This window comes from Pinus tabuliformis, chromosome Q (genome assembly GCF_031772625.1).
Source record: "Pinus tabuliformis cultivar Carrire ecotype Pingquan chromosome Q, CPIR1, whole genome shotgun sequence".
NCBI lineage: Eukaryota > Viridiplantae > Streptophyta > Pinopsida > Pinales > Pinaceae > Pinus > Pinus tabuliformis.
Window position 1 is genome coordinate 33,842,152 of NC_142296.1, and position 22,509 is coordinate 33,864,660.

Consider the following 22,509-nt stretch of genomic DNA (forward strand, 5'->3'; position numbering starts at 1 on the left):
GTAACGTGGAGTCTGAAGCCGCAATGGCTGTTGGTTAGTCACACTTGCTTGCCACTAGTCTACGTATTAATCACATGCACATTTGGAAATCTGCCTATGGTTTTGAGCACCCCCCGCTCTCCGGTTTTGAAAATAGTGGGGGTTGCTCATTTGATCTTAGCTGTTGATCGTCACCATTGGTGGTTTTCGACAAACAACCCATTGAGCGCCCCCCACCCCCATTAAACTCCAATAGGGCTAGGGGCTGCTCATACCGTCAGATGGGCCTTGCTATACACACATCACCAGATGCGCTACCCATCATGCGCTTCACTTAATCTTCAAATTTTGACTCTTAAGACCCACTTTTGTATAGTTTGGATGGAGTGCTTTTTGTTAACCTACAATGTAATTGGACATAGACATAGAAACACATTTTCTCCTCAATTTCTTTCTTTCTTTTTTCTTTTTTATATTTTTATCATTCTTCTTCCTTTTTTTTTCTTTTCACTTTTTTCTCCTTTTTTTATAACTTTGCAAATTTTTTATATACATCCTACAAAAATTGTTTTTTTTTCATTTTTTTTTGTTCTTTTCTTTGACTATGTACAACATTGATATAAAAGTAAAAACATGTTGGTGCTACAACATCAACCCCACCTAGTGATAACATTCCTACTAAGGAATGCTAAAACTGTAGATTAGTGCCTTCACCTCGAGCATGGAGTCGCACTGTAATGAGTACAATGCGTTTGAAAAGTGAACACACCAATATCTACAATGTTCACACCGATATATACAATGGAAGAAGAGTAAATGACTCAATACTAGAAATAATGCTTTAGATATTGCCCATTCACAGAGAGTTGTAGAAGTTCACCATCTAGGTTCTCCAGCAAAAATGCATTGTTCTCTTTGACCTCTGTAATCTAAAAGGCCCGAAACACAATGCATCAAATTTTCCATGCTTGCCTTTTCTTTCTTGCTTGATGTCCCATTTTAGCACCAAGTCTCCTTGCTAGAACGCTTTATCCTTTTCTCTTCGGTCAAATGTCAACTTCATTTTTTCCTGGTACTTTTATAGGCACAATTTCACTTGTTCCCTGTCTTCTTGCAATTCTACCAATTGATTCATTCTCCTTGTGGAAGCATTTGGTTCTTCTTCAGTATCCGTAACGACTTGGCTACATGTAAAGCTAACTGGCTAGGATACAATGCTTAAGTACTATATACTAGTTCAAATGGAGAATTTTGTGTTGATCGTTTTGTGGTCACCCTATTTGCCCTGAAGGCATATACTTCAATTGATTGTCCCTAATTTTCTTTTTCTTATTCTGACCATTTCCCCGTGGATGACGCTGAGAAATCTAGGGCATCATGAATTAGGTGATTTCTCTTCATTAGTAACTGCGTGTGAGTGTTTTTACTTCATTAACTTAGGATCATATCTTTGCTTAAGTTATTAGTGTTATTCATCAAACAACTACCAATGCATGAACATAAATAGACAAGAGACACAGAATGTAGGCTATGAGCCAGGGCCAAAACCTCTCACTCTTTGAGAGGAAAACACGCACAAATTCTTCTTATAGAGATTTCAATTGACGAATACCAAGACCAAGACCCTTGACCTATTGGCCACTCCAAGACCAAAACACTATTTCTCTATTCTTCTTCTTGACTCTTCTTCTTCGGCCTTCTTCAAACTCAGATCATCTCTTCAATGAACTGTATATATATTAGGCATGGCACCGGAACATGTCAATGTAATGTCACCAAAATATGACCACTGCAGCAGCATCGAAATGCAGTGATACATCACTTAAGAATAGCTCCTTCAGAGTACCAAACTGTGGCCTCTATATACCACCGAACTGTGGTTTCTTGACCAACCTGTGATCTACTACTGTGGCACCGAGATTCTCCTTCTGAAATCCAAACTGTTGTTCCTTTACTTGTCACTACCACTGTGATCTGAATTACATAGGTGAACAGAACTTCATCGAATTGTGTTTCTCTGTTTAGAGCACTGAAACTTCTACTCTAAAACAGACATCTGAATCTCAAAGATAATCCGCACTTCTTACTGTTCCTATACACCCGAAATCTTAGTGACATCCGAACTTGACTTCCTGTGGAGATCCGAACTTGTTGACTGTAGTTAACATCCGAAAATCTCAGAGGAATCCGAACTCTGAACTGTGTAAATGCGGATTGCCTACACACCTATATATAGTTGTTTGCCCATCAATATAAGCCGACTTTACATTTCGAATAGATGTGTCTTCATATAAGGTGAGCCGACATGAGTTTCCTTTCTGTTTTGAGGCCGACTTCAAGAGCAGGACTAGTGCTTGTCGTTGGAGGGCTTCTAGACATTTTCATAGACTCATATACATTGTTATATCCCCAAGAAGGGTTCTTCATACATGACATTTACGCTTTGACTTTAATGACAAATCCTAAGGCTCTCAATGGGAGTCATCTAAATAAAATCTCTTGCCCATGAATCCCATAAAGCAAGGCATTACAAAAATAATTTTATTCTCTTCTTTTCATCATTTACAAAGATCATAATTTTATGTCATTATGAAGACCGACCCTAGTTACATTTTACAACAGATGATAGGCAGTGGAATGACTGAGGATGACGTTATATTTATGACAAAAAGTAATCATATTCACAGATTTAAAAGCTTGTGCATTATCAATAACTAATTTTCTAGGACATCCAAACCTTGCCAAAATATTTTCTTCCAAAAGTTTGATAACTACACTGTCAGTTGTTGATCTGGTGGGGACTGCTTCTGCCCACTTGGAAAAATAATCATGGCGGTCAAGATCCAGTTATGTTGTTCACTTGATATTGGATGAATCTCCCTATTGAAATCTAGCCCCCATTGAACAAAGGAGCTTCAATTGAAACAAGGATCAAGGGAAAAGAAGGAAGTTTTTGTTTACTAGCAAAAAGTTGGCACTTGTTACATTCACCTCAGCAAATAATTTAGGCCAATATAATCTTGCTCTCAAAATCTTATAGGCTGTTGCTCTCCAAGCATGATGTCCTCCACATATGCCAACATGAAACTCATCTATGATGTTTGCTGTTTCTTCTTCAGTTAAACACAACAGCAACATCCCGCCAGGGTCTTTCCAATATAAATTGTCGTTGGAAATGCAAAAGTTCATGGCCTGTAGCTTCAAACATCCGTATTTTGACTTATCTAATATTGGAGGGCACTGAAGATATAATAAATATGAAACAATGTCTTTGTACCATCTTGAACACATATTTATACTTAATTTTCAATGGAGTATTCTGCATTATTTCTTCTTTACATGAATTTTCAGATTGTTCCTTTTCATTTCCTGCACTTGGCTCTAGGTTATTTGACAACAAATTTATTCTCATAAGATTGCAATTTGAGTCAATGAGGATCTTGGCTAGACCTTGGCATTTCACTAGTTTCCTTGCTTTAATCTCCATGTCATACTCTTGAATCTTTGCTATCCAACATCCTCTTTTTCCCTCACTATCATCCTAGGTAAAAACTGCTTTGACTACACTGGTGGCCCGTGGGAACATACGCAGTGATCTGAGAATGCAATATATATGTTCTGAAGGCTTTTAATGCTTTGACTAGGACATAAGCCTGCTTTTCCAAGATATCATATTTGAGTTACGCATCCTTTAATACTCTATTGAAAAAGGTCATCGGCTTCTCCTTCCCTTCTTCATTCCTTTGGAATAATACAACTGCTATAGTAGTTTCTGATGCAAAAGAAAATATTAAAAGGGTTTGCTGTAATCAGGACTTACAAGAACAGGTGCTTTGCCCAAGGCCTTCTTGATATGTGAAAATAAGTACCTTGATTTTGGAGTCCACTTTACTTCCCTACCCTCTTTCATCATGTTAGTGATCTCCTTCACTATTTTTGCATAATCTGGAAAATAAATTTCCTCAGAATTTTTTTTTCCCAAGAAATGACTGGATCTCTTTTTTGTTTCTTGGAAAAGCTATGTTGCTGACAGCATGAACCCTTTTAGGATCAGTTCTTACACCCTCCTTTTAAATAATATCGCTTTTTGAACCCTTCTCTTTCAGCATAGGAGTTTATACAAAGCTACTATGCCGATCTTCTGTCATCCCTGTAGCTTGCTTCTGAGATATTTGATCATCAATCCAGAATTCTTTATTTGCTAACCTCTCGAGATCTGATTGGCTGTCATGCACATAAGGTGGTGATCCATAATGAACTCGCTTGTCTGAAATAATGTGATGTGGATCACAGTGCCACACTTCCCCTTTGGTGAAGTTCATAACTTCCAACATATCTCTGCTATCTTGAATCCCTGTCTGGCATTAACAAGAAAAGGGCCTATTGACTTCTTAACCTTAAAAAAGAGTCCTTGATGCCTGCACTTAAAATGAATTTGGTCCACATGAAGACTTTGTCTAATAAACTCCAGTGTGAATATCCTCATAGACAAGAAAACTGGTAGATGGTATGGAGGGAATTTCAACACCACACAATCGAATCTCAATGTAATTCTCAAATACAAACCAAGATCCAACTTTTGTATCTGGGCCGAGCTGTAGGTATTCTTTAATATCAGGCAGGATCCTAGGTGGAGGCTGACCATTCAAAACAATGAAGAAAATGAACATGAAAGAGGAGAGGTATTGAGAAAAACCTTAGTTCAGATCCTTCCTTCTGCTAACATCAGTCCAATAGACAACAAATTATGGTTATTTATGTGCATTTAGGATATTTAAGTCTATATGAACAAATGTTGTCACATGTAGGTATACAATCAGATGCACAACGTAAGAGGGATATCTAAAATATTTGGTGTCTTGGAAGTTCAGAAGTTGAAAATTGATGGACTGTGCAAGATAAGTTGGAATATCCACAGTTACCCTGAAGTGTATCATTAAACTAAGAAACCCCAAAGTTTTTTCATTAACAGTGTCAACGTCATATTCTCTAAGAATACATGAAATCACAGATAGGGCTTGTTGGGCAATTTAAAAAAAGATTGACAGAGGATAATTGACGGCTGGTAAGAGGGATATCTAAGATATTTGGTGTCTTGGAAGTTCAGAAGTTGAAAATTGATGGACTGTGCAAGATAAGTTGGAATATCCACAGTTACCCTAGAGTGTATCATTAAACTAAGAAAGCCCAAAGTTTTTTCATTGACAGTGTCAACGTCATATTCTCTAAGAATACATGAGATCACAGATAGGGCTTGTTGGGCAATTTAAAAAAAGATTGACAGAGGATAATTGATGGCTGGTTGGGGAATTGAGGCTCCAGAAGGCAACATAACCCTTAGCAAGTTTTCCTTGTCACTCTGAGATAGGGATTTATAGGCTTGTGCTAATGTCTCATCAGTGAACTACTGAAGGTTATGAATGACTGGAAATCAAAATGCATTTCGAATTGGTTCTGGGATGACTTGGATGACATTGTGGCCTTCTTTGGAAATTATGGAGTGTTTCTGGGGAATATATGCAAAAGCCAAGCAAACTCAAATTCAAGAAAATCGTAAACATGAGGCACCATGAAGGAACGCCACCCTGATTGGACAATGCGAAATAAGTCATTTGACTAGCTAGCGCAATGTGCGGCTTGCTCCGGGATGTAAAACAAATCAAAAGGGCATTGGGTATCATGAATATCCGATTCTTTGGCTACTAAGGGAATGCTAACAAATTCTAGACTTCTTTGGACACAGATTCTTTGGTTTTGGCCATTTTCAAAATACTGAGAATAGATGAATGACAGAAGAGGAAACAAAGTTACCGGACAGTTATAGTGTGACAGGGGCTGACTTGGAAAGCTTGAATGACACAAGAAGGATTTGACAATCTGAGCTGGCGCGATCCTAGCCACTGGTTTGCATGAAAGCCCCGTTCTTTTCCTTTTCTGGTAAAAAGGCCCTTTTCTCTTTGTAATTTGGCGCTTTTGTTTTAAAATATGTTTTCGGTTGGATGGTGTCATGCCATCGTGGCGTTGATGTGGATGGCCACGTTAGGGTTATCATGGGTGACGTGGAGTCTAACGCGGCAGTGGTTACTGATTGTCTATGCTCGCTTGCCATTAGTCTACGTACACATTTGGAAATCCGCTTGTGGTTTTGAGCACCCCCTGTTTTGAAAATTGCGGGGGTGGTGGTGGGGGAGCGGGTTTCGCTCATTTGATCTTGGCCCTTGATCATTGCCGTTGGTGGTTTTTAGCAAACAACCCATTAAGCGACCTCACCCCCGTTAAACTCCATCAGGGGTAGTGGACGCTCATGTCGTTGGATGGGCCTTACTGCACACGCGTCACCAGATGCTCTACCCATCATGCGCTCCACTTAATCTTCAATTTTTTACTATTAGTCAGATGGAGTGCTTTTATTTAACCGGCAATGTTACACACACACAAATATTTTCACGATTTCTTTCCTCTTTTTTGTTTTTTTTTTATATTTTTATCATTCCTTTGTTTTTAATTTTATAACTTTGCAATTTTTTTATACACATCATCCCAAACTTGTTTTTTTTTCTTGGTTCTTTTCTTTGACTATGTACAACATTGATACAAAAGTAAAAACATGTTGGTGATACAATAAATCCAATTAAATCACAGAAAATTGCTTCCTTGCTTTGCCAACTAGATCAGTGATGTTTCAGATGTAGGATGCAATTAACTCCATCGAAACTAGACAATATTAGTTAGGGTGAGATCAGCTTCACTGAAACTAATTAAGAAAAAATGGTCTTAAAACCCTCAAAGTCCAGGCTCAACGAAAACATAGATAATTCAATCCAATTCGATGATGAGAAATATTTCATCACTCTATTTATAGTTTCCTCATGGGGTTTTTCCTTTTTAATCTAATGTGAGGGGTTACAAGTGTAACCCAAAAATTGAGCTTTTTGAACTAACTACCCCAAGATTTTGGATCATGGGTTTCCCCCTTATCAAAAACTATAGCCTACAGGGTTGGATAGGCTACTTCGTCCTCTCTTAAGCAATTAATCCACAAGGAACATTACATATCATACTTAAAAAAACATGGATATATTAATTACCTTTATCTTTGCATCATCTACATGTTACCCAATGTTAGTTCTCAACTATATATAAAATATTTTTGAATACACATACCATAAAGATACATATCATAATCACACAAGTTCAAAGATATGTGATTCTTATGGTTTTAACATAATGGATAGTTCAAGTTATATAGTGAGAACATCCTATATTAGCAAAATTTAATTCATTATTTATATATAAAATATTCCTTAATACATATTACCATATTTCTTATTGTTGGAAACACGGGGGGGGGGGGGGGGGTGAATTAGTATTTATTATTTTTTGTTCTAATGATTGTCAAAAGCATATATAGATATGTATATGTATACACAGAACACAAAAATCGACAACTGGAATAAATGCTTTTATTAAGACTCAATACAGTGCAATGAAATAAATACAATATAAGTATATCTGACTATGAATGGTTGCCAAGCTCCAACTTGGACTCCAGTGAGGCTCCAACCTCCAGAGCACCAACTCTGTTTTGCCAAGACACCAATCTTGGATTTTAGGAACACCAACTCCCAAGGACTTCAATCATGTTCAGTTCTGAGGCTCCAACCTCTTGGGCTCCAACCCAACCTTGGTATAAATTGGTTCTGGTGCTTCTGCCTCTACAGTCTATGCTGCTTCTGTTGCCTCTACAGTCTCTGCTGCTTCTGTTGCCTCTGTAGTCTCTGCTGCTTCTGTTGCCTCTGTACCCTCCCATGGTTCAGTTGCCTATGCACCCTCCGCTGGCCTCTTCTCTGGTTTTTTCACCACAACAACAACAACAACCCAGTGCTCTATGTTTTCTGTTTTTATACATTCCATGCCTCTGTCCATTCGTTTCCTCTTACACGTTGGCTCTTTGGCTTCTTCCTCAGTGGCTATCGTTTCCTCTGATTCGCTTGGTCTTCTATGCTCGCTTGACACTTCAGCTTCCCAATCCATGGCTTCCTCTGTCTATCCGGGCGTTTCAATATTCACAAGACACGTTCAAGGGAAAGAGAGGCCGCATACACACATTGACATGACTTAACGAACAACCACGTCCCAATCGTAATCATTATCGCCATGAGTTAGTCTCCTGAGCAATCGGGATCCTTATCGAATGCATTTTTGCCTCAGAGGCGCGCGCAGGCCAAATATCAAATTACACAGGAAATATATGAAAAAACAGTCGACAGTGCTAAAGGCCGGACTTCAAGGGTCATAGCACCCGTATCTATAATATATCGGGTCCGCAGCATTCATCGCAATCGGCGATCGCAAAGGGCCGATGGCCAATGGGCCGATCCTCTTTATGGACGCGATATTGCATTGAACCATATTTTATGTGCCCGTCGGGTCCGCTCCCTTATTGCAATCGACAGTCGCCAATGGCCGATACACCACTGCTTCGATGAACTGGATGCGATTGATATTAAGCCATAATTTATATGCCCGTCGGGTCCGCATATATTGTCGCAATTGGAGGCAGGGCCTTTACCACTCCCGATACCCGCTCTGAAATGCCGGATGCGATATATTATAGACTGGTTTTAATTCCTCTGTCGGGTCCACAACCGTATATCGCAATCGGGGGTTTCAGAAGTGACAGCCCTTTGAGACCAGCGACATAGGCGGATGCGATATTACATTGGACCATGTTTTATATGCCCGTCGGGTCCGCATGCTTATCGCAATCAGAGGTTTCAGTGGTGGCACATAGCTGAACCGCCGATTAGCGATGTCGCCGATATCCATATATATGCCTTTATATATAAACTTCTCCGTCGATAGTGTGTTTGTAATGTGTGCCCGCCGATAGTGTTAAGGCATATGTATAGGGGTTTTCTCCTCCGATAGTTGTGAATGCATATATATAACCAAATCTTAGCCTCTGTTTGCCCTCCGATAATGTTAAACCCATATATGCATAGTTTTGCTCCCGATAGTTGTGAATGCACATATATATGGTTTTTAACCGCCGATAATGTTAAAGCATGCATACATGGGTTTTACAAGCCCGATGACATATCTATATGAGTTCTGCTTCCGATGGCTCCCGATAGGCTCCCGATAGCTATGTATGCTCCCGATATCTGTTATCTATGGCATATATGGCTTTGTTTGCTGCATTTACTCCTCCGATGGCTCCTCTTGCTCTGATATGCTCCGATAGCTCCTCTTCTTTGGTATATACATGGCATATAATGTTGCTCCTCTGTCTTGGTCTGCTCCTCTTGGCTCCATTTGCTCCTCTTGGCTCTGTCCCCTCCTCTTTGAATATTGCCATATTGACATCAATGACAATCTGTGTCCAACAATCTCCCCCTTTGTTATTGATGGCAATATTCTTCTGCTCTCTCCCCCTTTGACATCAATGGCAAAGGAATGCATACGAACTCCCCCTGTCAAACTGCTCCCCCTGTCCTGCTGCGTCTTTATGAATGAACTTGAATGATGATAACGAAATAACCCCCATCTTTTGACGCAGATGTTCGAATGCTTCCCGAGGAAGAGGTTTTGTGAAAATATCAGCTATCTGCTCCTTAGTACTGATATATTCCAGAGCGATGTTTTGTTCAGCTACTTGCTCACGGAGGAAATGATACTTGATTGGTATGTGTTTGGTTCTTGAGTGCATCACTGGATTTTTGCTGAGACTGATAGTGCTGGTGTTGTCACAATAGACGATAATCGGTTGATCTGTACATATGTCGAGATCTTTTAGAGCTTCCTTCATCCATAGTATCTGAGAACAACAGTCTGCTGCAACAATATACTCGGCTTCGGCTGTGGATAATGATATGGATGACTGTTTTTTGCTGAGCCAAGATACTAAACAGTCTCCTAGGAAGAATGCATTTCCACTAGGACTCTTCCGATCATCTATACTTCCAGCCCAATCAGCATCAGTGTATGCAGTTACCGTTAGTGTTGAGTCCTTTGGGTACCAAAGACCAAAATCAGAAGTTCCCTTCAAATATTTGAGAATTCTTTTTACAACTAATAAATGAGATTGTTTGGGAGCAGATTGAAATCTTCCCACCATTCCTACTGCTTGCATTATGTCTGGTCGTGTAGCTGTTAAGTATAGAAGGGCTCCAATCATTGACCTGTAATGAGTTGCATCTACTAGAGGGGAGTCATCATCTTTGCTCAATTTGCAGTTTGTGGTCATAGGTGTACTCACGGGTGCACAGTCCTCCATTCCATATTTTTTGAGCATGTCTTTTAGATATTTGGCTTGAGATATACACAATCCTGCTCTGGTTTGAGATACTTGAAGTCCAAGGAAGTGGGACAGCTCTCCTATCATTGACATCTCAAACTCTTTTGCCATGCTTTGAGAAAATTCATGGCTCATTTCATCATTATTACTAGCAAAAATCAGATCATCGACATAAACAAGAGCAACTAGTAACTTACCTTGATCTGTCTTTATGTATAGATTGCTTCCAGCCACTCCCTTTTTGAAGCCTTGTTGTTGGAGATAGTTATCCAGTCTGGCATACCAAGCTCTAGGAGCTTGTTTCAATCCATACAAAGCCTTTTTCAAATTACAGACTAGGTCCTTTCCTGCTGTCAGATCAAAACCTTCTGGCTGCTCCATGTAGACTTCCTCCTTGAGTTCCCCATTTAGAAATGCTGATTTCACATCCATTTGATAGATTTTGAATCCTTTTGAGCAAGCAAATTCCAAGAACATCCTGATAGCTTCCATACGGGCCACGGGTGCAAATGTCTCTTCAAAGTCAACTCCTTCAATTTGTGAATAGCCTTTGCAGACAAGTCTTGCCTTGTTTCTGATAACCTGTCCTTCCTCATTCATTTTATTTTTGAACACCCATTTGGTTCCTATTACGTTTTTGTCCTTTGGACGAGGTACCAGCTCCCATGTCTTGTTCTTCTCAATTTGGGACATTTCTTCTTCCATTGCTTTTACCCAGTGAGGATCCTTACTTGCTTCTGCAAATGTTTCTGGTTCTATCATAGATAGGAGAGCAATGACTTTTCTCTTGGGTGTAATTGATATCCTTCTTCGGGTCTGCACACCTTCATCTTTATCGCCAATGATCTGCTCTTCTGGATGATATCCTTCAATATACTTCATCTTTGAAGGGGTATGAGGTGGTTCTCTTTTCTCTTCTTCTTCTTCATCATCTATCTTTTCTTCTTTAGGTTCTTCTTCTTCAAGGAGAAAGTCATCTTCATGTTCTTCAATATCCTTTTCTGGAAGATCTTCATCAACCTTTACATCAATGCTTTCCACTATTTTCTTCAGTCGAAAATTGTAGCACTTGCAAGCCTTGCTCCGTGGAGAGTATCCAAGAAATATCCCCTCATCAACCCGAGAATCAAACTTTCCAGGTGAGCCATCATTTATTTTTATGAAGCACTTGCTTCCAAATATCTTGAAGTACTTCACCGAAGCAGGTCTTCCTTTCCATAGCTCATAAGGAGTTTTGTCACAATTTGGTCTTAATTGAGTCCGATTCAGTGTATAGACAGCTGTCCCTACTGCTTCCCTCCAGAATTTAGGCTGTAGGTCTGCTGCTAATAGCATGGTTCTTGCCATCTCTTGGACTGTTCGGTTTCATCTTTCAACTACCCCATTTTGCTGAGGTGTTCTGGCAGCCGAGAATTCCCTTTTAATTCCATGAATATTACAGAACTTACTGAACTCGTTTGATGTGAATTCTCCTCCTCTGTCTGTTCTGAGGCACTTAATTTTTGAATCTTTTTCATTTTCTACAAGGGCTTTTAGATTCTTAAAACACTCAAAGGTTTCAGATTTATACTTTATGAAATATATCCACGTCATTCTAGTATAATCATCAACAAATAACACTAAGTACCTTTCTCCTTGGAGTGCTTGATTTCTAGTTGGCCCACACACATCAGCATGGATGATCTCCAAGGGCTTTGATGTACAATGTTCCTTTGTCTTGTGGCTGGTTCTGGTCTGCTTTCCATGTTGACATGGACCACACACTGCTTGATTTGGTTTGAACAGCCTTGGGATGTCTTGTACAGCTTTGATCTTGCTGATATTGATCAGATTTTCGAAGCTGGTATGTCCAAGTCGCTTGTGCCATAGCCAACTCTCATCTGTCTGACTCAAGTAGCATTTATTTTCCTGAATCTTGTTCAGAACGTAAATATTGTCTGGTGTTCTCACCCCTTTTGCCACAAGTTTCCCTGAGGCAGAGTTCCTTATTTCACAGTCTTTGGTGCTGAAAACAACCTTATGTCCTTTATCATAGATTTGGCTGACACTCAGAAGGTTGTGTTTGAGTCCGTCAACCAGCAGAGCATCTTGAGCTTTACCTTTTCCATTGATCAGAGTAACTGTTCCTCTTCCTGCAATTTTGCCAGTTCCGCTTCCAAAGGACACATTCCCTTCCTTTTTGCTCAGTGAGATAAACTTCCTTCTGTCTCCTGTCATGTGTCTGGAGCACCCACTATCCACAAACCACTGGTTTCCATTATTTTGCGCAAATAGAGCCAGGCCGCATTTGTCCATGCCAGAGTTCTTGCTACTCGTCTTTCTTCCTTTGAGTGGGCAGTCTTGTTCATAGTGTCCATTATTGTAGCAAAAAGAGCAAGTCAGATCAAATTTGGTCAAGGGATCAAATGAATTGAAGGTTTTGATTTGTCCCTGCTTTTTGGGGGCATATGAGTTGATTACTCGGTCCTTTTGCATTGTCTTTTCACTTCTGCGAGCCATACAGTGTCTAGCTTGGTGACCGAAGTTTTTACAGTGAAAGCAGTGTCCAAGAAAGATGGTTTTGAAGCAACCACGGTTTGAGTCGATTTCCTTCCTGGGAATTACTCCTCCCTCGTTCTTTGAATTTTGGATGGGCCCTTGGTGGAGTACAGGTTTGAATTTGCTGTAGTGTCCATGATTCGACTCCACATTCTTCTTTGGAGTAATTCTTTCTTCATTCTTGGAATCTGGGATGCACTTTTGATAACATACTTTTTCATCTTTTGGATTGCAGGAAAGTGGATCGGCATAGCTTTTCGCACTATTCTTAGTGCTTGAGGATTCTCCCTTGAAACCTATCCAAGACTTATCATGTTGAGGTTTTTGATTTTTCAGAATAGTCTCAAGTATTTGAGAGCTTTTACAACCCTTTTTAATTTGCTCCAACTCCTTTTTCAGAGATACTACTTCGGCCTCGCGTTCTTCACAAGTCTCTTCTTTTTCTTTAAGCTTTGCTTCCAAAAGATCTTCTCTCCTTCTTATTTCCTCGTTTTCCACTTTGAGAGAAATGATTTTGTTCCGTAGTTTCTCGTTTTCTTCAATGGCGCTTATTAACAGTTCATCTACATTCCCTTCTAGGCCCGAGTCATCATCATTTGTGAGTGCCATGAATAATGCTTCTTGGCTTTCATCATGATCACTTTCCTCATCTGATTTCCTTTTGACGACCATAAACTCATCCTCATCAGACTCATCTTGCTTGGAGAAGAAGTTTTTCTTATTGAACCCTTTCTTTTTATGTGCCATTCTTTTAGAATTTCCTTCATCATCACTGTCATGTTTATGAGGACATTTTGCTGCATAATGACCTATTTTACCACATTTAAAACAGATAAGAGGATACTTGCCTTTAAGCTTAGATCATCTCTTTAGCTTTCGTACATATTGAGCCAATTCGGATTCCACATCTGACTCATCACTACAGTCATTCCTTTCTTTCCCTTCCTTTGACCTTGAGGCCTTGAATGCTGCATCTTTGGAGCTAGGACCACCTTTCCTCATTTCATAGGCAGTGAGAATTCCATGGAGTTCATCCATTTTGAGGGTGTCAAGATCCTTTGATTCTTCTATAGCACTTATTTTGGAGTCAAATTTGTCTGGAAGAGACCTTAATACCTTTTGAACAATGGTACTTTCTTCAACTTTTTCATCCAATCCTTTCAGGGAATTTACCACTTCAGCTACTCGGAGGAGGTATGCTGCAATGTCTTCTTCATTTTCCATCTTCAAACTTTCAAATTGTCTTCAGTGAGTTTGAAGCTTTGCCTTTTTGACTTTTGAGTCTCCATCGTACAAGCCAACTAGCTTCTCCCACATTTCTTTGGCAGAGTTACAGTGCATGATTTTTGTAAACTCGGAATTAGTGATTCCACTAGTGATAGAGTTCATGGCCTTTGCATTTGCAATGTGCTTTCCTCTCGTCTTGGTCTGTTGGAAGAGTGGAAGTCGCTTGGTATTCAGTTTGACAAAAATGCCAGACTTCAGGTCCAAGGGACATTAAGTAGTAAGTCATTCTTTTCTTCCAAAACCCAAAGTTAGTGCCATCGAACAGAGGAGGTTTTCCTGATGCTCCATGATTTCTCATCATGGCTGCTGATCCTTCTTCAAGCTGTTAGGCTAGTATGAAGAAGCCTGCTCTGATACCAATTGTTGGAAACACTGAGAGGGGGGGGGGTGAATCAGTATTTATTATTTTTGTTCTAATGATTGTCAAAAGCATATATAGATATGTATATGTATACACAGAACACAAAAATCGACAGCTGGAATAAATGCTTTTATTAAGACTCAATACAGTGCAATGAAATAAATACAATATAAGTATATCTGACTATGAATGGTTGCCAAGCTCCAACTTGGACTCCAGTGAGGCTCTAACCTCCAGAGCACCAACTCTGTTTTGCCAAGACACCAATCTTGGATTTTAGGAGCACCAACTCCCAAGGACTTCAATCCTGTTCAGTTCTGAGGCTCCAACCTCTTGGGCTCCAAGCCAACCTTGGTATAAATTGGTTATGTTGCTTCTGCCTCTACAGTCTCTGCTGCTTCTGTTGCCTCTACAGTCTCTGCTGCTTCCGTTGCCTCTGTAGTCTTTGCTACTTCTGTTGCCTCTGTACCCTACCCTGGTTCAGTTGCCTATGCACCCTCCGCTGGTTCTGTTGCCTCTTCTCTGGTTTTTTCACCACAACAACAACAACAACCCAGTCCTCTGTGTTTTCTGTTTTTATACATTCCATGCCTCTGTCCATTCGTTTCCTCTTACACGCTGGCTCTTTGGCTTCTTCCTCAGTGGCTATCGTTTCCTCTGACTCGCTTGGTCTTCTATGCTCGCTTGACACTTCAGCTTCCCAATCCATGGCTTCCTCTGTCTATCCGGGCGTTTCAATATTCACAAGACACGTTCAAGGGAAAGAGAGGCCGCATACACACATTGACATGGCTTAACAAACAGCCACGTCCCAATCGTAATCATTATCGCCATGAGTTAGTTTCCTGAGCTATCGGGATCCTTATCGAATGCATTTTTGCCTCAGAGGCGCGCGCAGGCCAAATATCAAATTGCACAGGAAATATATGAAAAAACAGTCGACAGTGCTAAAGGTCGGACTTCAAGGGTCATAACACCCGTATCTATAATATATCGGGTCCGCAACATTCATCGCAGTCAACGATCGCAAAGGGCCGATGGCCGATGAGCCAATCCTCTTTATGGATGCGATATTGCATTGAACCATATTCTATGTGCCCGTCGGGTCCGCTCCCTTATCGCAATCGGTAGTCGCCAATGGTCGATACACCACTGCTCCGATGAACCGGATGCGATATGATATTAAGCCATAATTTATATGCCCGTCGGGTCCGCATATATTGTCGCAATTGGAGGCAGGGCCTTTACCACTCCCGATACCCGCTCCGAAATGCCGGATGCGATATATTATAGACTGGTTTTAATTCCTCCGTCGGGTCCACAACCGTATATCGCAATCGGGGGTTTCGGAAGTGACAGCCCTTTGAGACCAGCGACATAGGCGGATGCGATATTACATTGGACCATGTTTTATATGCCCGTCGGGTCCGCATGCTTATCGCAATCGGAGGTTTCAGTGGTGGCACATAGCTGAACCGCCGATTAGCGATGTCGTCGATATCCATATATATGCCTTTATATATAAACTTCTCCGCCTATAGTGTGTTTGTAATGTGTGCCCGCCGATAGTGTTAAGGCATATGTATAGGGGTTTTCTCCTCCGATAGTTGTGAATGCATATATATAACCAAGTCTTAGCCTCCGTTTGCCCTCCGATAGTGTTAAACACATATATGCATAGTTTTGCTCCCGATAGTTGTGAATGCACATATATATGGTTTTTAACCGCCGATAATGTTAAAGCATGCATACATGGGTTTTACAAGCCCGATGACATATCTATATGAGTTCTGCTTCCGATGGCTCCCAATAAGCTCCCGATAGCTGTGTATGCTCCCGATATCTGTTATCTGTGGCATATATGGCTATGTTTGCTGCATTTGCTCCTCCGATGGCTCCTCTTGCTCCGATATGCTCCGATAGCTCCTCTTCTTTGGTATATACATGGCATATAATGTTGCTCCTTTGGCTTGGTCTGCTCCTCTTGGCTCTGTCCCCTCCTCTTTGAATATTGCCATATTGACATCAATGACAATCTTTGTCCAACACTTATTACATATACCATGGTGATGTCTTCATCCTATGTTAGCAAATTTTAATTCATTATCTATATATAAAATATTTCTTAATATATATACCATGGTGATTTCTTCATCTTATATTAGCAAATGTTAATTCATCATCTATATATAAAAAATATTCCTTAATACATATTACTATATTTCTTGATACATATACCATAATAATATCTTCTAAACATTGAAGTTTATGATATTAACAAATATTAATTCATATATATAATATTCCTTAATACATATTACCATAGTTCTTAATACATATACCATAATGATATCTTCACAGTTCTTAATACATTACATATACCATAATGATATCTTCTAAACACTGAAGTTCATGATATGTAATTCTTATGTTTTTAACATCAATGATATCTCCACTGAAGTTCATTATATGCAATTCTTATGTTTTTAACATCAATGATGCCTCAATATATAAATTAAGAACTGTGTGTTAGAAGTTTTTTTGTTTTGTTATTTATATATATTAATCATACTTCATCTTTATGTGCAGGATGTAGGTGGTAGTTGGTGCTTACCCTTATTCATAGTTCATGGATTTATGTAGTAATTTATACTGAGTTTTGATGCTATTTTTATCCTTATTCATAGTTCATGGATTTATGTAGTAATTTATATTGAGTTTTGATGCTATTTTTTATGAGCCATGCTCGAATTTTGTTTTGATTTTTAATATTTTTTTTTCATATGTGGATACATATAAACTTGGAAAGTTGTTCTGTTTATTCAAGTTTTTTTTATATGGGTATGTAAATTAGGATACATATGTGAATTCACCAAGATAGATACGTATAAACTTTCATAGTTGTTCTGTTTATTCAAGTTTTTTTATATGGGTATATAAATTATGATACATATGTGAATTCACCAAGATGAGTTCTTATTTTGTTTTTCTGGACACTTTAAAATGTTGCTTTATTGGTACTTACATTTCCAAGAATTATAACGTATATTAATATTTGGAATTTCAAATGGTGATAAAATGATGATTTGTAAGAAATTTTATTAAACTTCGTTATCATTTTTATGATTTTTTGGAATTTCAAATGGTGATAAAATGATGATTGGTAGGAAATTTTATTTAACTTCATTATCATTTTTATGATTTTTTTTTAAATTAATAATTAATAGGTGAAATCTATTTGTTTTTGACATTGATCCTTAATGAACTTTAGAAATGGTTGAATGTTTATGGTAATAATGATTGAGTATTTTATTTATTTATTTATAAATATTTGGATAGCTTTTTTCTTCAAAATTTAAATTTATAATTTTAAAAATAAATACTCTAAAAATGCCTTTTAAAAAGCAAAAGCTAATTCAAGGTTATATATATATATATACTCTAAAAATGCCTTTTAAAAAGCTAAAACTAATTCAAGGTTGTGAATATATATATATAATACAAAAGATGCAATTTTTAAAAGAAAATAAATAAAAAATACAAATTTATAATAAAATGGGGAAACAATTATAAAGTAGTCATGGTGTTGAATCTAATGGTATCATTTCTGATTGCAAATATGTAAAATATGCGATTGTAAATATGTAAGTAATGTAAATGTTTTGACAAGAGATGCACCTTATGGAGTTAAAGAACCTTGGATAAAACTAACTTCTTAGTTATTACAATTTACTAATATTGTATGTTAAAAAATGTAAATAAACTTTCAGCCAAAATTGAGGTAATATATTTGGTTTTTGGAAATTTTTGTGGATTCATATTTTGATAGAAAACCCTGTTTCACACATGCTTGGATGCAACTTAATAGAAAAGCCTATTTCACAAATGCCCAAAAAATAGAATATGAAGGGTTGCAACTCATTGGTGAGACAATTGCTCACACATGAGACTGCACCACTCACACAACACACTTGCATTCACTAGACCATAATCACTTACATATATAGGATTATAATCTAGTTGAGAAGATTCCCAGAATATAGGAACTAACAATTGATCAAAGACAAATTAGGAAAACAATTCAAACAACATAATAAGCTCTACATTTAGGAGAATCTTCTAGGTTTATCCCAACACCCCCTTAATGGAGTAAATCTAGTTGAGAAGATTCCCAGAATATAGGAACTAACAATTGATCAAAGAGAAATTAGGAAAACAATTCAACCAACATAATAAGCTCTACATTTAGGAGAATCTTCTAGATTTATCCCAACACCCCCTTAATGGAGTAATGTGTTTTCTACCACACCTAACTGATTACTATATACTTTAATTTTTTCCTTTCTACGCGGTTGTGTAAAGATGTTAGCCAAATTTTCATTGATTTTACAATAGACTAAATCAATTTCTTTAGATTGCATATTTTTCTTGACAAAATGATAATGTGTCTCAATATGTTTTGATCATGGTACGCAAGATTGTTGGTTAGTTTGATGGTGCTGTGGTTGTCACACTTGATAATTGTTGGCATTTTCTACACTTTCCCACATTTTCAAGAGCTCGCTTCATCCAAATTGTTTCACATGTAGCAATGCACAAAGCTTTGTACTAAGCTTCAGTCAATGACAAAGAAACAATTGGTTGTTTCTTACTACATCCCACAATCCTAGATCCAAGGCTAAGTACATATCTTGAAGGTGATTTTTTGTCATTGAGATTTTCGGTTGAATCTGAATTAGAATACCCTGCCAACTCAACATCGAAATCATTAGTATGTTTAATACCAAGGTTAACGATTCCTTTCAGATTCCGAAGTACTTGCTTTGCTTCTTTCCAATGGCTTTTAAGAGGTTTCGCCATAAATTGACTTAGGATGCTAATTGAATATGCAGTCCAACCTGGTTGCAGTGATATAGTTTAGACTTCCCACTAATTGACAATACAATGTACCATCCACCTCTCGTCCCATCATTACCATAGAGTTTGGTATTCTGTAGAAAAGATATTGATACTACCATATATTGGTCCATTTTGAATCTTTTGAGTAGCTCCCTCGTATATTTACTCTATGTAATCAATGTTTGTCCACCTTCTCTCCATATTTCAAGATCGATGCAATAATGCAATTCATCAAGGTCTTTCATTTCAAACTCCTGTGACAATTGTCCTTTAACTTCATCAATTAACTTAGAAACATTTCTTGTTATAATAAGATCATCAACATACAAAGAAATCATAATAACATGCCCCTTTTGATTTGACTTGATATACATATTAGGGTCACTTTTGCTTTTCATAAAACCTTTATGAAGAAAGAAAGAATCAATCTTCACATACCATGATCTTGGTGCCTGTTTTAATCCATATAAAGCTTTCTTTAATTTGCAAACAAGGTGCTCTTGACCCTTTTTAACAAACCCTTTTGGTTGAACAAGATATACTTCTTTTAGTTCCCCATTCAAGAAGGCAGACTTAACATCTAACTGATGTAGTTTACATTTATGTTTAGTATCTAAAGAAATCATCAATCTAATTGTATTTAACTTAGTTACATGTGTAAAAATTTCTTTATGATCAATTCCCTCTTTTTGTGAATATCGTTTTGCAACTAAATTGACTTTATATTTATCTATACTTCGATAAGTTTTAAAATGTAGATTCCAACAACTATTTTGATCATATGGGTACCTTATTTTTAGGAAATTATGTTAATTCCCAAGTATCATTCTTCAATATAGTCTTTGTTCTTCTTTCTTTGCATCTCTCCACTCTTTATGCTCATTAGCTTCTTCAAAATTCAAAGGTTCTATGACATTTATAACTTTAGTCATCAAGGCGTAATCTTTAAATCTTACTGGTGGTTGAGTTTGATGAGATGATCTTCTTGGTACTTCATTGATTTCATCTCTTCTCTTGCTTCATGTGAATCATCTCTTCCTCTTGGTGTACTGTGGCTACTACAAGTGTCCAAGTTGCTACATTCTTCCTCCTTTTTCCATTCTTCTTTATCATTTTCTTCCTCTTTGACATCATCATATTGATAAGGAATATGCCATGCATTATACTCATCATCCTTTGGCCTTCATTTGTAAGCTCATGAAAAAATACATCTCTGCTCATAAATTTTCTCTGTGTGCAAAGATCAAACAACTTATATGCTTTATGATTTGATCCAGGGGATCAAACTGAAAGTGCTCAAAATCTTCCAAAACTTGTTCCAAATCGTAGATCTCATCGTTATGATTCCAACGACGCTTGAATCGCTAATCTGACATCGTATGAGGAAGTTATTACGCTTTGAAGTTTTTGGCAAACAACCAAAAAGTCAACTTGTAGTGTTTACTCGATTGTGTACAAATGCCATGTGGTTGAAAATAATACTGAGAAGGGGGGGGGGTGAATCAGTATTATCAAGCCAAATATTTCCTTTTTAAATTCCAGATGATATACGCTACTTCAGTTAATAAAAACCGCGCATATACACAACTACAGATAAAGAAACCCGCGTATATCAAGCAGACTTATAATTTGAATTATCCTTCAGATGTCAGTTATTAATATGTGATTCAGATGCACATAAACAGTACCAGAAATAGTGAAACAGAGCAGAAGACAGTCACACACAAGAACACAAGATATAAGGAGGAAACCCAATGTGGGTGAAAACCTCCTGCTGCAATTCGTCTCTATCTTCTTATTAATTAGAAACTTCTCTTTACAATGTCTTGTACTGGAGCAGACTTTACCAGTACGCAGGCTGCAACCTGCAGAGAGCTACAACTCTCTCTCGTTCTCCAGCTTTCTTGGAAGGGAGCTCCAACCCCCTAAGTTCTTGTACTAGCTTGAGATACTAGTACGCAAGCTCGTACCTGCAGAAGGCTGCAACCTTCTCTTTGCTTTCAGGGACCTCGTTTCATTAATTTTTAGACTGGATCCACAGGTAACATCAATCAAACATCAAGAATTTCTGCATAACCCAAACTCCTTTTCACCAATCAAAAGCTGAAACAAATAAGCACTTTTCTGACCACTGTACCTAGAACACAGTAACTGTAATCAAGCACCAATTCTGAACCCAGAACACTGCAACAATAAAACAGAAGCAGCTAGAACATAAATCAAGATATATACGCTACTTCACTGTTAAGCAACCTGCGTGTATACGCTTCTGTATCACAACCAACCTGCGTATACGCTTCTTTCATTCACAGAAAAAGCGTGTATACGCACCTTCAATTCACTGAACCTGCGTACAGATCTATAAGGGATAATTTATTCTTTTAAGCGTTCAGACATTAGTTAACCCAGATGTATAGATCAAGAGAGCGCCACATATAATAGATCAAAATTATACAGAGATACCAATGTTCAAGCCTTGAGATTTTGATCCGTCAATAGCCCTTATCCTTCTTGCGCTTAGGTTCCTCCTTTTTCAGATCTAGATCTGCACCATAACCCGATCACACGTATTCCAGATCTAGCACAATATCAGATATTCAATAATTCAAATGGTGATTTGCCACATGATCTCCTTCCTCTTTTATAGTTTTAGGCCTTCCACAATACCACGGTCCAAAACCATAATAAACCAATACCAAGGGCCCAAAACCTGGGGTCAACTCTTCTGACGAGATACCATGGTCCACAACCATAGGTTTAAATTCCAAGGACTAACAACCACGGTCCAAAAAATAAGTTTCCCACCATGTACGCACTTTTATGTGCATAAAAGTGCGTGTATACGCATACGCGACTTCGAAATGTATAAACCGCGTGTATACGCGTCTTCTGCAAGCTGTACCTGCGTATACAAGATTTCCTTCATTCTAAGCACCTGAACTGAGATCTGTCACCAAAGTGAGTTGCCATCAAGGACAACACCTGTACCATAGCGCCATACCTGTGCCAAAATGCCAACAGTGGTAGTCCATACAATTATGTTATGTTGACGTAATTTGCTGATTGGGCAATACGGAAGCCAATCAGAATTTGACACGTGGACCAATCTTATGGGGACACTTGGTACATCATTATTGGTTGAAGG

General features: G+C 38.2%; 1 protein-coding gene across 1 annotated transcript in view; it reads left to right on the plus strand.

Annotated features, from left to right (window-relative positions):
* The window catches only part of LOC149218137 (uncharacterized), a 77,375-nt gene extending 60,072 nt beyond the window's left edge, over positions 1-17,303 (plus strand). Inside the window, exon 3 of the mRNA XM_089383826.1 lies at positions 17,055-17,303. The gene's annotated coding sequence lies outside the window, so the exon portion shown is untranslated. The remainder of the gene's footprint in view (positions 1-17,054) is intronic.
* The last annotated feature ends 5,206 nt before the right edge of the window (positions 17,304-22,509 follow it).